This window comes from Aotus nancymaae, unplaced genomic scaffold (assembly GCF_030222135.1).
Source record: "Aotus nancymaae isolate 86718 unplaced genomic scaffold, 86718_ANA_hifiasm-v0.15.2.pri h1tg000046l, whole genome shotgun sequence".
Lineage (NCBI taxonomy): Eukaryota > Metazoa > Chordata > Mammalia > Primates > Aotidae > Aotus > Aotus nancymaae.
Genome location: NW_026988460.1, coordinates 9,549,510 through 9,565,570, shown reverse-complemented (window position 1 = coordinate 9,565,570; position 16,061 = coordinate 9,549,510). Strand labels below are relative to the sequence as shown.

General features: G+C 43.5%; 1 protein-coding gene and 1 pseudogene across 20 annotated transcripts in view; one reads left to right on the top strand and one right to left on the bottom strand.

The window, feature by feature from the left end:
* The window catches only part of LOC105728195 (calcium-binding tyrosine phosphorylation-regulated protein-like), a 60,742-nt pseudogene that overhangs the window by 3,911 nt on the left and 40,770 nt on the right, over positions 1-16,061 (bottom strand).
* Positions 1-16,061, top strand: part of LOC105728196 (nuclear pore membrane glycoprotein 210-like) — a 54,379-nt gene that overhangs the window by 35,057 nt on the left and 3,261 nt on the right. For all 20 annotated transcript variants that reach the window (XR_010337205.1, XR_010337212.1, XR_010337216.1 and 17 more), the window contains one exon: positions 14,552-14,625. The gene's annotated coding sequence lies outside the window, so the exon portion shown is untranslated. The remainder of the gene's footprint in view (positions 1-14,551; positions 14,626-16,061) is intronic.

The window sequence follows — 16,061 nt, the reverse complement described above, 5'->3', positions numbered from 1 at the left end:
AGATATGGACACATACCAGTTTTGTAACTGGAGCAGTTATATGTGGGGCTTTGCATTAATTCATACAGCTTTGGATTGTTGGAGTTCATCTTAATGAAACAAATTTTCTTTTCCTCCTGTTTATGTGCATTGAAAGTTGGAATTGTTTGAAGATTTACAATTTCTTCCAAAATTATCTCTGGAATTTTCATGCTTATCATCAGGTTTGCTGCCTTGTTCCTTATCATGAAATTATTGTAGTTAAGACCGTCGTAGTTAAAGGAGTCAGCCTTGGGCTGCTGTCCTCTTCTTACTAAACTTTCTTCTTTGTGGGACAGTTAAATTCCAACAAGGGAGGCACGTGGCTTCTTATTGCATGGTGCCAGGCAGGCTCCAGTGGTTAGCAAACTCCTGCCCCTTCTTTCCAGGCATAAATGCTCAGAGCTAAAGAGGACTGCATCTCTTTGGACAGGAAATATTTGAGGATGGATTCCTTTCCAGTAACCAAGATAATAATTCCGACTGCAGTCTCTGGGTTAGAATCTTATCCCCACCACTGATAAGCAGTACAAGCCCAGATTTCTCATCTCTCTGTCTCAGTGCCTTCATTGGTAACACAGGCATTATAATAGCACCTACCTGTTAAATGAGTTAACATAATGGGCTCAGAACAGTATCTGCTCATAATAAAGACTGATAAAGTCATTTCTGCCAGAAGTACTTTCTCAGACTGGCATTTTGAGCATCTTTTGCAAGCTCATTAAAAATGCAGGGTGTCCAGCTTTACCTCAGACCTACTGAAGACTACTCTCGGGGCTCTTCAGCGTTTCTTATGCATGTGAAAGTTCAGGAAGCCCTAAGATCCCTCAAAGCAGGTGTATTTATGACTGACTTTTTAGACGGAGTTAGCCTTGCTCCCAGTGTGAAAAGAGGTTTATTAAACAGCCGGAGCATTCTGCTTTCCTGTGGCTCGGGCTGTTTCTCTCTCTTTGTTTCTCTTCAGCTGTGTGTGCACAGTTCTGCTTCCCTCCTTACATCCCAAGTTCCTGCCCATGGGAACTGTGCACTGACTGTGTTCCACAGCTGGCAGGAAACTGATGGGGCTGAGTAGAGCAGGTCCGGGATTCTGGGACCCCTGGCACAAACTCCTTGGCTGCAGCTCCTGCTAATAGGAGGCATCTTGACAAAGACGATCTCCCCAACACACTTGTCTTCCAACTGTCTTCACAGAGTAGGGATGGCCAAGAATGTTGGCGAAATTCCAGAGAACATTTCTTAAATCCCCTAAATTCCCAGTCAGTCTGTGAAAGAGTGTTTTCCCCCCTTGTAGAGAGCAGGTATTCTCACACATCCACTGCTTTTCTAGTTTCTCTCATTCCTGTGTGCATCTGCCTGCCATGGATTTCTGACATTCCTGAACACATGCTGCAGGAAGTTTGTGTCATTAGTGTTGTCACCTCTGTGCTGTTTTGTAAACTGTATTTTCACCGAATGCGTCTCAACCTGTAGTTCTAGATTTGTTCACTGTGTGATGCTGGTAGGATTACCCTTCCAAAGCCTTAATTCCGTATGTCTAAAACAGGAGTCATGACATCTCCTCGAGGGGTTGTTGCATAAAGACCACATACACAGAGCACTACCATAGCTGGGGCCGTGGGGAGTGGAGCTCAAGGAAATATTGGCTTCCCATGTAGCCTAATATCTTTGTAAATTCTCTTTTCATTAGATGCATTTGGGATCCCTCCCGTTTTTGTGCTATTGATAAATTTAGTTGACTTCCCCAAGAATATAACCTTTTGTTGTTTTTAGATTGTTCCTTTCTAGTGTGTGAGCTCCACGAAAGTCAGACAGTGACTGTGCTGCTCCAGCACGCCAGTGCTGGGCCTCCAGAAGTTCCTCAGTAAATACTCAAATGATGCTTTCGGAGGCGGAGGTGAGAGAATTGCTTGAGACAAAGAGTTCAAGACCAGCTTGGGCATCATAGCAAGACCCTCATCTCCATAAAAACATTTTAAAAAATTAGCCAGGTTTGGTGGCACACAGCTGTAGTCCCAGCTAGTTGGGAGACTGAGGCAGGAAGATGTCTCGAAACCAGGAGTTTGAGATTACAATGAGCTGTGATTGTGCCACTGCACTCCAGCCTGGGCAAACAGAGCAAGTCCCTATCTCAAAAATAATAAATACTCAAATGAATTATTTTGTCTTTAAAAAGGAAACAAGTCTTAAAAACATAAAACACTATAGGAAATAGTGACTATGATAATGACTTAAATGGAGATAACACTAAATGGCATAGCACGTGAAGCTCATGAGACTCTTAGCGCCCACTCGGGCATTCAGCAGGTATCCATTGGCTTCCCACACTGTGTTAAAAGTAAGGATATAAGAATTAGAGTCACAGTGTCCCTGCCCTCATGTAGTTCATATTCTAGTGATGCACAATAAACGATGGTTTACAATTTGTAAGTGTATATATGTATTTTACAAAGGATAGGGATATGTTCTGAGAAATCATCAGTTGATTTTGTCATTGTGTGAACCTCATACAGTGTACTTACACAAACTTAGATGGTGTTTGTTTTTTGTTTATATCTATTTTTTTCAGGTGGAAAGCCAAAAGTCCCATAACTGTTAGTGAATATCAGTCATTTCCCCTACTTGATCTGCAATGCCAATATCAAATGCCATATAGCAGATTTCTGTACATGCTCAACTACAACCTTAGTGGACTACTATCATAGATACAGTCTGTTGTAATGACTGAAATGTCATTATGTGGTACTTGACTATATCTTAAAACCTTTTCCTTCAATGTTGTTCACGGGTTGGTTTTTCTAGATGAGCACTTCTTAGGAGTTAGATGAAATGCCAGTGCCAGATTCTGAAAGTGTATTCATTATCCCTGGAAGTATTCTCCTGTTGTTGCAGAATTTGAGAGACTGGAGAGACCACTGAGGTTGTGGAAGGAGTTTATTTTAGGTGTACACTGGCTCAGCTTGGATTTGGATCCAAAAGGGCTGAGACCTTAAAGACAGGGCTTAACTTTTTACACATGAACTACACAGTGGTGCTAAAACAAGTTTGCAGTTGTAGAACAAAGGCAACTTATCAAGTGATGACAGGAACCTAACTTGGGCTTACATATGACTGTTGCTATGCAACCCCAATGTTCGTTATCTGTAGAGCTCAAGGATTCTAGCACGGGCCTTATCTATTGCCTTCTGTTACAGCACCTACAAGGCAGGAGTCCAGCCTGCCTGAGTATTTCTTATGACCTTCACTGTGTTACAGAAACTTAACAGTTATCAGCTATAGAGAACTAGAAGATAAGAATTTATAAACTTATGAAACTTGCAAAGCAGAATAAAATTTCATGGGAAGAGGAAGGACTCAGGGAAGTTTGCTTATAAAAGAAAAATTTCTGCTTCTCTTTCCTGTATTAATTTTATTTTTATATTATGGTGTTTTATTAATTTTTCTTTGCCCTCTTCATGCCCCCCTTTGGTGCATTTTATGTAAGTAATACTTTTACTAGATCGCACGACTATCATGGCCTCCTCTTTGAAGATAGTACTAAATTATATGTAGGAGAGAGTGCCTGGGTAGGACAGATGTTTTAATTGCCTTTTATGTAAGTTGCATTTTGATTCTTTAGGCCAAAGTTTTACTTTCTTTTACTTTGGGATGACTAATAGAGGGTAGGCACACTTTGGGGCTGCTCTGCTTTAGGACCTCCAGTCAGGCATAGTGTCAGGGCCTTTTTCTTGCCTTGGTGTTTATGCCCCTGTGCACCTGTGCCTGTCTTAGGTTGTTCCTTCCTTGAGGAATCCTACTCATCATTGGCTAGCCAGCCATCTTCTGGGGCTAGAGAGGACGCCATGGTGGTCCTGACCAGGAGGTTTAGATATAATGTCTTGACACTGATTGCAGGCCTTTGAGAGCTTTGCCTTGATACACCTTTGAATTACCTTGATAGAGGATGTAGCCGTTTGTATTTACTGAGGCACTGCTGAGTTAACTTAATCTGTTTTACCCAGTCACTCTGGTTCCTTTTTTGGTTTACTTAAGGAAAAAATTTAAATAAGTTCGATCAGCTCACTGACTCCAGGCAACTCATGGCCAGGTGGTGATAGTTCCTGGGGGACAGGTTGATAATCAGTTAAGGCCATTATTTGGGTGTTGGTATGCCTAGCTACTACTGCTTTATGCTTGACTGTATGCTTAGAAACAAGAGAGGCAAGAGACATGGGAGGATTAAGCAACTACCTAGAATAAACATGAACCCTCCTATTAATGTTTTAAATCCTCCAAAAGATGAGCGCCAACCTCCAAAGAGCGAGTGTGGTGACCATCCAGGCTTCCAAGTTTGAACTGGGACATGGGCCAACTTGCACATTTTTGCAGTTATTTTCATGACAGCTTTTCCATTATTATCAATTTCTAAGCAACAGTTAGTTAGGTTAAACTTTCCACATACACCTCCTTCCTGGGACAGGAGATGATATAAAGCTAGTCTGTTTTGGTAAATAGCATTTCTCATTTTTGTGGATAGTACACCTAGCAGCTCTAAAGCTTGTGCAGTTTCATTGGTAATGATTTCAAGCACTGCTTTGTAATCTTATAATGCAATTAAGCATATAAATAGGAGTACCATATCCCCATGACCCATTTTGTGCTGAAGTAGCTGGCCCATAATATTGAATAATTCTTTCAGGTGGCCAATCAGTGACTTTCCAGTCTCTTATTTTTATACTTCCTCTGGTGTTTACACTTCTTTTACTTCTGTTTGTCACTTCATCATAAACAGGGTATACTAGTTTCTCCTAGCTGTAAAGGGAATAAGGATGGTCTGATTGTCCCTTGTATGCAGGCTCCTGTCCAGTTAGCTGGTAATTGCTGGTATGCTAACTGCCCGCAAATCCAATAAAGGCCGGGGGGTGCCTGCCATCTATTGGGTGCTTCAGGTTGATATCAGGAGTGGTTTAAAGCTGGGAAGCAAGAAAATGGGGTGTAGCGTGGCAACCTGGAGGTAGTTATACCTTGTTTATTCTTGCCTTGCCACAAAGTTTTTCCCACTGTTTGGTTATAATATTGCTGCCTTAAACAAGCCAATTCTCCTCCTGGGTTAACAAAAGTGTCCCCCCAGCAGGCAATACAGTACCTCCTGACTATGGAAATTTTAAGAGCCAGATGCTTGAACACTTGGGTGCTGGTCTGGGAGAGGTAGGGTCAAGTAACATTTTCTTGAGGCGTTACTCGTCTTGCTTCCCATGGCCACTGCATTCCACCACAAGAGGAAACACCTAGATTATTAGCTATACTTTTAGCCAGCTGAGCAAACAGATTACTGGCTACTGGAGGGGGTTCTAGAACCTCTTGGTTGGTTTTTTTTATAGTTTCCGTAAAGTGACTTGAAAACTCAGAAATGGTGTTGAGCTGGAAGGTTCCGAGCCTTTAGTAATACATAAGGTGACTATTTTTTTTATTACTTAAATGCATTGTGATTTAGTAGACTGTGTTCCACATGGACATGTCTGGCTCGAGGATTGTAAGGGTTACAGGATGGCAGCTGTTTGCCTTACAATTTGGTTTTGTTAGTATTTTCATAAATAGGATTTCCTTTGGTGGTAGTTTTTTCGCAGTTGGGATACGTGTCTGTGTGTGGCAATATCAGCAGTAGGTTTCTAAGCAAGTAGGATGTGGACAATCAGGATTGGGTCTGTAACAATGAATGCCACATCCTGTGTTATACCTTATTGGGCCAAGCTGTCCATGTGAATGTTGTCTGACAGAAATTAAAGTACAGATTTATGTTTTTCTCGTGGGTAAGGGAGACTTTGGTCTGATTTGGTAGGTACCCATCTATTGACTTATCTAGGGTCTCAAACCAAGTTTCATGCTCTAACTTGGGATCATAATACATATACGGTTGATCATTGCCTGTATTACAAACTGAACAAGTTGATTGTAAGTACAAGCCCCTGAGTCCCTGTACACTTATATGTTTGATACAGCAAGGTTTTAACTACAGTATTCCCAATTTAAGTAGTTTGCCGGCAGTAAGTACATTCGTCTACCGGTTGCCCTTCCTTTTGTACAGATATTGAAGTTAACTATAATAAAGTAAAAATTAACATTTCTATACCACTTCACAGGGACAGAATCAATCTTTCCTTGGACACAGGGGTTGGCAAAGATGATGGCATAGTAACAGAATAGTTAACAATACTAAGATAGCAATTAGGCTTAAGATTTTTATCCATATTTACTTTTGATGAGTTCTCAAGCTTCAGCCCTGTGTGGACTAGTCAGCCTTTGGTTGTGTGACTAGAGCAGGGCTGTTGCTCCTGCTGGCAGCTTGGTCTCATTGCAGGATCAGTGTGGTTGGGTGCTCGGGATCCTGCTTACTGGTCCACTTTCCCTGGGCTGTTGCTGGCTTTAACCGGCTGTGGTGTATCCATGGTCCAAAGCCTGCAAGTTTAACAGCAGTTGGGGTGGACAACATTACAACAGGGGTCCATCCCATGTTGGCCCCATTGTGGTTAGGTTCCACTTCTTGACCCAGACTGAATCCCTGGGTTTCAAGGGATGCACAGGATCTGTTAGACTGATAGGTAATTTTTCTCAAACCCAACCCTGTATTTTCTGCATAGTTATCCCTAAGGCCTGTTCCTGCTTTCTCAGGGTTAATTCTCCTAGCTCTCTGATGTCCCCTTTAATTTGGGTTATGATTGGGGGTGGCCGGCCGAACAGAATTTCATTAGGTGAATATCCAGTTTGTTTGGTGAGGGTACACCTGACTCAAAGGAGGACCACGGGTAAGACCTGATCCCATTGCAGATGGGTTTCCTGGCAGAGTTTCTTTAATAGCTCTTTGAGCATTTGATTCATACACTCAACTTTTCCTGAGCTCTGTGGGTGATAGGCAGTGTGCAGTTTCCAGTTTATTTTTAACAACCATGTTAGGTTTTGGACAATTTTGGCTACAAATCCTGGGCCATTGTCTGATCCTATAGTTGAAGGTAGCCCAAATCTGAGGATAATGTCTTTTAGTAATGTTTTAGTTACATCTCGTGCCTTTTCTGTCCTTTTGGGGAAAGCCTCTACCCAACCTGAGTAGGTACAGACAAACATTAACATATAGTGATAGCCTCTTGCCAGAGGCAGCTCTAAAAAATCTCCAAGCAAATTTTCACAAGATACTGCCCCTACTTCTTGAATTCCTGGGGGCCAAGTTAGCCCCTGCCGAGGGTTGTTCTGGGCACAGGTTAAGCATTGTTCACAAATGCCTCGGGAGATGACAGTGAGCCGTGGCAGAGAGAAGTGGCGTCCTAACAGTGCTTCTAATGCTATCTTGCCCATATGAATTCCTTGGTTGAAGTGTTTTACAAATTTAGGGGATATTACTTTGGGAATGGCTAACTTCCCATCTGCAAACTTCTACCACCCTCCTTTGTAAAGCTCCCAGTTTCCTGAGCAAACCAGGCCTTTTCATTTGGAGAGTAATTTGGAGTCTCTGAACACAGTGCCTCTGGGAGGAGGGTCATGGCTCAGGCAGCCTTCCTAGCCTCTATGTGGGAGGGTGGGACCCACCTAGGGCTGCTCACTTAGCCTCCCTGTCTGCTTTTCTATTTCCTTTAGCTTCCGGTGTTGCTGCTTTCTTTACCAGCATGGCTGTGGTGGCTAACACCTTAAGACGGGGGCCATCCTTGTGCCACTACATGTAGTTGCTTGGATAAGTAGGCTATTGGGTGGTGCCAAGATCCTAGGACTTGGGTTAAGACTCCAGTAGCCATTCCTTTCCACTGTGGATGTATAGGAAGAAAGGCATGGCCATTTCTGGTAGTCCCAAAGCAGGGGCCTCAGTTAAGACCTGCTTAATTTGGTTAAATATCTTCTCCTGTTCAGTTCCCTGAAGGAAGAGTTCCTTCCCCTGCTCTAGTGGCTTCATACAAGGGCTTTGCTATGAGTGAGAAGTTTGGAATCCAGATACAGAAGAACCCTGCTGACCCTAAAAATTCTCTTATGTGTTGCCTGCAGGTTGGGGTTGGAAGGCTACAGATGCCTTTATCCAGGGTAACCCTAATTTTTGCTTCCCTTGGCTTAGGTGAAACCCCAGGTAGCTAACTCTGCTTAAACAAACTTGGGCCGTTTTTCTTGACACTTTATATCCCACCTTCCATAACAGATAGTGTCATCTTTTTGTCCCTAAGTGGCAATCTTCTAGGGTAGGGGCTGCTAGCAAAAGATCATCTACATACTGCAATAGGTCACACTCCTTGTTGGGAGGAGTGTAAGCTTTAAGGTCTGTTGCTAATGCTTCCCTAAAGATTGTAGGAGAGTTCTTAAACCCTTGCAGAAGTCTGGTCCAAGTGAGTTGAAAATTGCCACACTAGAAGGCAAATAACGGTTGACTTATTGGTGCCAGGCGGAGGCAGAGAAAGGCATCCTTTCGATCTAGGACTGTAAACCAGGCCGCGCCTGCCGTAATAAAAGTTATTAATGTATCAGGGTTTGGCACTCCTGGGTGAATAGTGACTGTAGCCCCATTTACAGCTTGCAATTCTTGCACTGCTCTATAGTTATATACTCCTCCAGTTGGTGTTGGCTTCCACACCGGTAGAAGCAGAGTATTCCAGGGTGATTGACATGCTACTAGTATACCATGCTTTTGGAGTCGCTCTATGTGTTCCCATACACCCCTAACAGCTTCTTGAGGCAAAGGGTATTGATGAAGCCAGACAGAGGTGGCACCTTGTTTTAGCTTTACTATCACTGGGGAATGGTTTACAGCCAGCCCAGGTGGGTTATGTTCAGCCCAGACTTCTGGAAATTTATCTGTTAGTCTGACTAGTATAGTTTCTTCTTCTGGAGTTAAGGGATGGTCCAGCCCTTGTGTTCCCCCAGTATGCAGTCTCCACTCCTCAGGCTGTGGCACAGTGATAGCTAGTATCATTGCTGCTGGCCAGGTGAGATCTAAAGTTACATTCTCTTCTGGTCTGAAGGAAATTTGAGCCTGCTGCTTTTGGAGTAGATCTCTCCCTAGCAGGGGAACTGGACAATTCGGGAGGCATAAGAACTCATGCTAGACTTCCCGCCCTCCTATAACACACCTCTTTGACCAGCAAAAAGCCCTTTTCTCTGCCACTTCTGTGGCTCTAATTATAGTAGCAAATGTGTTGGTTAATGGTCCAAATGCTTGAGTTACTACTGAGTGTTCAGCACCTGTGTCTACCATAAAATTTATTTCTTGGCTTCTTACTTCTATCTTGACTATAGGCTCCTGGGGGCCTAGAGAAATGGAGCCCAGTTTGTCTTAGTTCTCATAGCATTCGGCCCCTGCCAGGCCAGTTAGGTCAGCTTTTGAGCCCTTCTTTGACTTTCATTATTGTTAACTGCATCCCTTTCTGGGAACTTATTTTTCCAGTGTCTTTTTTTTTTTTTTGCATATTGCACACTGGTTTCTCTCTAGTCTAGGTCAGTTTTCAAAGTTCTTTCGGGTTTAACCTATCCCTCACTCATGACTTCACCCACGTCTTCTTGCTGCATTTGCACCCCCTTCTGTGAGAGCTGTGGCCAGCACATCTGCTTTCCTTTCAAGCTCCGACCTGCTTCTCTTTTGGCCTCCCATTTGGCCTCCTCCTCATGGTTAATGAACACTTTGTGGGCTGCCTATATGAGATGAGTGGCAGTCATGCCTTTAAACCCCTCTAGCTTTTGCAGTTTCCTGCTGATATCACTCTGCGCCTGACTAACAAATGCTGTTAGTTCACCATACAATGATTTCCTGCCGTTTCTGGGTCCAGCGGGATGTAAAGTTGATATGCCTCACAGAGCCTCTCATAAAACTCAACTGGGCTCTTATCTGCCTTCTGACCGACCTCTGAAATTTTTCCCATATTCAGGGCCTTCTTCCCTTCTGCCTTGATTCCATTTAGAAGTGCCTCCTGAAATGCCTACAGACATTGTTACCCCTCTGCCTCATTGGGGTCCCATTAGGGATCAATGGATAGTGTTCCTCCGCATATTGGCAGACATCAACTGTGCCTGCTGTGGCATTTCCCTCCAGATATTGGAGAGTTGCCTGGATTACTCTATGCCACTCCTCTGTATTAAGCAGTGTTAACAGGAGCTCCTGGTAGTCTGCCCATGTGGGGTTGTGGGTTAAGAAAATGGATTGTATTAAATCTGTGATGACTCGGGGCTTTCTCCATGTAGGAGGGAGTATGTTGTTTCCAATGTAGGAGGTCAGTGGTGGAGAAGGGCTGGCGGGTAAAGAGCCTTGCTCCCCATCTGACTTGGCCCTCAACATCATGGTAAATTTGGGACCTAGTCTCCTGGAGAGACACTTGTAAGGCTTGGGTGCAGCCAAACTGGAGCTGGCTAGGGGAATTATCCCTTTCCTTTTCCTTGACTTCATGGACATGCCTTTTCATTCCTTGCTAAGGGATCACATTGGAATGTCACTTCTGTCTGAATCTGATTCTCCAGCTGCTTCCCCTATCACCTTGCCTTAGGTTAGCCAAGGATGGATATATTGACACAGGTGGGTGGGCATTCTCTCTCCTCTGGAGGGGCCTGTAGAATGGGTTTTTGTTTTACCAGCTCTCCCTCCCCTACTTTCTGGGTGAGGGGCACTGTGGTTTCCTTTACTACCTTTGGCTCTGCTCCAGCGACTAAAGTTTCATAGGATACTGCCTGGCAGGGCTGCAGCCACTTGGGATTTAACTGGACCACATTTAGCCAAGAGTTAATGTATGGGTATTGATCAGGAGGTCCAGGTTGTCCTCCAACCCCAGTTACTACTCTATACACACAGTCAGCCACCTCACAAGCTGTTGTCCCTTTAGCGGGCCACGTGACACTGAAAGAAGGCCAGTCTAGTTCATACAGAGTTCTTAACCTCTGAGAAGTCAGTTTGACACCATAATCTCCTCCAAAACCCTTCTTAAAGTTCCTTAACATGCATTCCAATGGTGTAGGTTTTGACACCTTTCCTCCCATCTCCTCCCTTACAAAGCTCAATCACTTTCACTTTCACTTCAGACCGGTTAAGCCATCCCACTGATCTGAGTAGGAGTGGGTATTTCAGATGCTGCTCTAGCTAGGAGAGTACCTTATTCCCCTACAACTGCTGCAGTTGTAGGGCAGCTTCTGTTAGCCATACTCAGGATTGCCCCTGACTGCAGCTGGCCCTACTCACTTGGAGCATACAGGCCACACTAGGGGACTTGCTCCCACACGTCACTCCCCATTTTGGCTCCTCCTGGAGCCGTCTCTTTCATGTACTTTCACACACCTCCCCTTCCCAGTTTTCCACTCCTGCTACTTGGCTTCCTTACTAAGTTGGCCTAGCAAGCCACTCTTGCTTCCAGTGTTGATGGGTATGTGATTTTCCTTTGAATTGGTGAGTCACTCTTGCTTTCCCTAGCCCTACTGGTTTGGATTAGTAATCACTTCCTTGGAACTGATCAGGTTCTAGTTAGGTGAGTTTCACTTGAGTCAGCTAGCCACTCTTGCTTCCCCTAGCCCTGCTAGGTCGGGTTAGTCACATCCCCAGAAGGCCATTGGAGCTGTGGACTTCCTTTCCCTTTTTCCTTCCCCTTCTTCAAGCCTCAAATGTCTTACTGTGGTTCTTAAAGTGCTCTGATCCTGGAATTGTCCTGTAGCCTTTTCCCAGTTCCATTGTGCTGTCTGGGGAGGGCACCAGGGGTCAAGAGAGCCAATCTTCTTCTTGGGAGAAGCCTCCTGGTGGTGCCTGGGGTCTCGGGTATCCCTTGGCCCGGGGCCCTGGCCCCCCAAAGGCAAAGGAGATAGCAAGCCTGTTGTCTCCAATCCCGGACAAGCCCCAGAAATGTTGCAGAATTTTAGAGACTGGAGAAACATTGAAGTTACAGAAGGAGTTTATTTTAGGTGTACACTGGCACAGCTTGGATTTGGATCCAAAATGGCTGAGACCTTAACAAAGACAGGGCTTGACTTTTTATACATGAAGTACACAGTGGCACTCAAACGAGTTTGCAAATGTAAAACAAAGGCAATTTATCAAGCAACATCAGGCACCTAACTTGGGCTTACATATGACTGTTGCTATGCAACCCAGATGTTTGCTACCTAGCACAGGCCTTATCTATTGCCTTCTGTTACAATGCTGAGAAGGTGGGAGTACAGCCTGCTTGGGCATTTCTTATGACCTTCGCTATATTACAAAAACTTAGTTATCAGCTCTAGAGAACTAGAATACAAGAATTCGTAAACTTAAACTTGCAAAGCAGGATGCAGTTCTATGGGAGGGGGAAGGACTCAGGGAAGGTTGCTTATAAAAGAAAAATTTCTGCTTCTCTTTCCAGCATTAATTTTTTTTTATTATGCTATTTTCTTCTCCCTCTTCACTGTGGCAGATAGCCCCATGGCCTCAAAATTGTGCCCAGGTGAGATGGGGCTTGCTGCCTGGGGGCTCACTGTCTGTGTTAGGCATTGTGACGGTCTTTCCTGGCATGTGCAGGGCCAGCCCAGGCAGCATGGAGACAGGCAGGTTGGCATTCTGAGTTCCCACTGGCTCCCAGGTGCTTCCTTCTTGCCTGAGCTCAGGGCATTGTGAGTGCATCATGCTGTCCATCCCTCTGGCATCTGGCTGGGAGGATGTGTTGTGTAGGATGTCACTGAGGCTTCTTAAATAACTAGCCATAAAATTGGTCCTTGTTAAATATAAGCTGGTGCAACCTAGTCAGTACCAGCCCTCCAGACCCAGCAAGGAAAGATTTTAATGAAGATAAAAGAACATTGGTATTTGCTTAGAGTTCTAATTAAAGTGGATCATGATAGAGGATACTTACTCTGCAAAGCTTGCTTTGAGATTTTTTTTTGAGACAGATACCCACAGAGGATGCAGATTTTGGTGAAAATATTTAGATATATATGATCTGAGAAAGACTGACCATTGTTACCACAAAAGGGAGGGGGTCATCGTCAAATCAACCCTCTTCTACTTACAGGGCTTTCTATTTTGCATTATGCCCTTTGCTTCTTTTCAGATGTATAATTTTACTAGTTTTGCAATGGTTTTGAATGAAGTAGACAAAGACAGGGAGAGTGATTCCCAACACAGACTGCAGGTTATGGCCTGACATCAGAGCCATGGAAAATGGAGAGATAGGTAACTAGCATCCACCAAAGCTACCAGTGAAGACTCATTTCTTGGGGGAGGATGCTTTGTTGTATTACTGGTGATTGTTAGAATCAATGGGGTACCAGCATTTTTAGTCTTAGAGATTAAGTTTCAATTAACATTCAATTTAAATTCAGTAACTTTAAAATTTGGAAATCTGAGCAGACATTATTAGCTCATATTATTGCAGTAATATTCCCCTGAGAATTTAATATACTGGAGATGGCCAGAGGCATATTTTAATTATGTCACTGTCTACTTCAGAATTTACATAGCACCTTGTCATCCTCAGAGAGAGTGTGGCTTACCCTTGATCAATTATAACTTAAATGTTTTTGTGTGTGGGTATAAATAGGTGCATATATGTAAGGAGTATGTGGGATATTTTTGATACAGGTATACAATATGTAATAATCACATCAGGGTAAATAAGGTATCACTTACTACAACATTCTTTTTTGATACAGAGTCTCTCTCTATCTCCCAGGCTGGCAAAGGTTGCAGTGGCGCAATCACAGCTCACTGCAACCTTTGCCTCCTGGGTTCAAGCTATTCTCGTACCTCAGCCTCCTGAGACTACAGGTACAAGCCACCACCCCCCAAGTAATTTTTGTATTTTTAGTAGAAATGGGTTTCACCATGTTGGCCAGGCTGGTCTTGGACCTGCTGACCTCAGGTGATCCACCTGTCTCAGCCCCCAAAAATGCTGGGATTACAGGCCTAAGCCACTGCACCCAGCCCATTATTTTTATCATACAGTGTTAAATTTCTTCCAACTCAGCGGTTCTCAAAAGGGGGGCATTTTCCCCTACAAGAGATGTAGCAAAGTCTGAAGGCTCTGGTTGTCACTTCTTGGGAGAGACTACTGGCGTCTGCAAGCCAGGGATGCAGCTCAGCATCCTCTCCCGCACCAGGCAGCCTCTTATGATGCCATCACAGCCAACATATCATAGTGCCACAGTGGACAAAAAGTGAGACAGAGCAACAGTGTTTTAAAAAACTGTTTAAATTTCTTAAGAATGGAATCTGAAAGAGCTCTAGGAGGTCTAAGAATTTAGAACAATTTCACATTTATTTAGTTTTTACACCCAAATTTTCATTGAAGGATTTTAACACAGTCGTTTTGGCCTTAAGAATAAGTAGGTTGTTTTTGGTAAAGGCAAGGTTATTGAGAGCATAGGCTGTCAAAGAGATGCTGCATCTGCAATACCAGCTCTGCCTCTTACTAGCCCGGGTATCTTGTTACAATTTTTGCTTGATATTTGATTCTGGTATTTGTGTTCTGATAAAAGGGAGATGATGCTGATACATGTAGATGGTTCTCTTGTGAAGTTATTGTGCTTAATACTGTGCCTGGCATCCTCTGCATAGTGTTAATGGTTTGTATTGATGTTCTTATTTTAGATCAACATAGTGGAGGAAAAACAAAGAGCAGCCTGCAAATACAGGTCCAAGTCAGAAGAGGACTGGAAGACAGGGTACGTGGTTGAGCCCTCAGACAGGCTATTGTGTGCTGACGAGGTAGGGATGCCAAACACTGTGACCCCAGAACAAGGGCCTATCTAACACAAACCCTGCAGAGTTATTCCAGGCCTGGAAGAAAACTTATTTCCACTGACTTTCATCCATTGATGGACACAGGTTGATTCCATGTCTTTGTTATTGTGAATCATGCTTTCATAAACGTGGGGATGCAGGTATCCCTTTGATACACTGACTTCCTTTCCTTTCTGTACTCAGTAGTGGGAGTGCCGATCGTAAGGTAGTTAAGTTTTTTAAGAAATCTCCATACTGTTTTCCATAATGGCTGTTCTAATTTATTCTCATCACCAGTATATGAGCTTGCTTTTTTCTGCATCCTTGCCAGCATATTATTTTCTCTTTTTAATAATCACCATTCTAACTGGTACAGGATGGTATCTTGTGGTCTTTATTCACATTTCCCTCATAATTACTGATGTTGAGAATTTTCTCATATCCTGTTGGCTATTTCTGTGTCTTATTTTGAGAAATGTCTGTTCATGTCTTTTGGATTATGTGTAGCATGGTATATTAGAAAAATCATGGTCTTGAACATTAAACCTAAAATTTGCCGTCAGTTACTAGGTTGGGCAAGTTATTTAACTGCTTAGACATTCAGCTTCTCATATGTAAAATGGAGCTTTAAGAGTTTTAGGGGCATTTACTCTGAACCAGGTCCCTTACATACTGCTGTGGGTATGCTGTAAATGTTAATTTCCTTATCCTAATTTATTCGTTACTATTATTATTATTATTATTATTATTTTTTTTATTGCATTTTAGGTTTTGGGGTACATGTGAATAACATGCAAGGTTGTTGCACAGGTGCACACCTGGCAGTATGATTTGCTGCCTCCCTCCCCTTCACCTATATCTGGCATTTCTCCCCATGCTATCCCTCCCCAACTCCCCACCTTCCCACTATCCCCCCTCCCCCACAACAGACCCCCGTGTATAGTGCTCCCCTCCCTGTGTCCATGTGTTCTCCTTGTTCAACACCCGCCTATGAGTGAGAACATGTGGTGTTTGATTTTGTGTTCTTGTGTCAGTTTGCTGAGAATGATGTTTTCCAGGTTCATCCATGTCCCTACGAAGGATGTGAACTCCTCCTTTTTAATGGCTGCATAATATTCCATGGTGTATATGTGCCACATTTTTCCTGTCCAGTCTATCATCGATGGGCATTTGGGCTGGTTCCAGGTCTTTGCTATTGTAAACTGTGCTGCAATGAACATTCGTGTGCATGTGTCCCTATAGTAGAACGATTTATAATCCTTTGGATATATGCCCAGTAATGGGATTGCTGGGTCAAATGGAATTTCTATTTCTAGGTCCTTGAGGAATCGCCACACTGTTTTCCACAGTGGTTGAACTAATTTACACTCCCACCAAC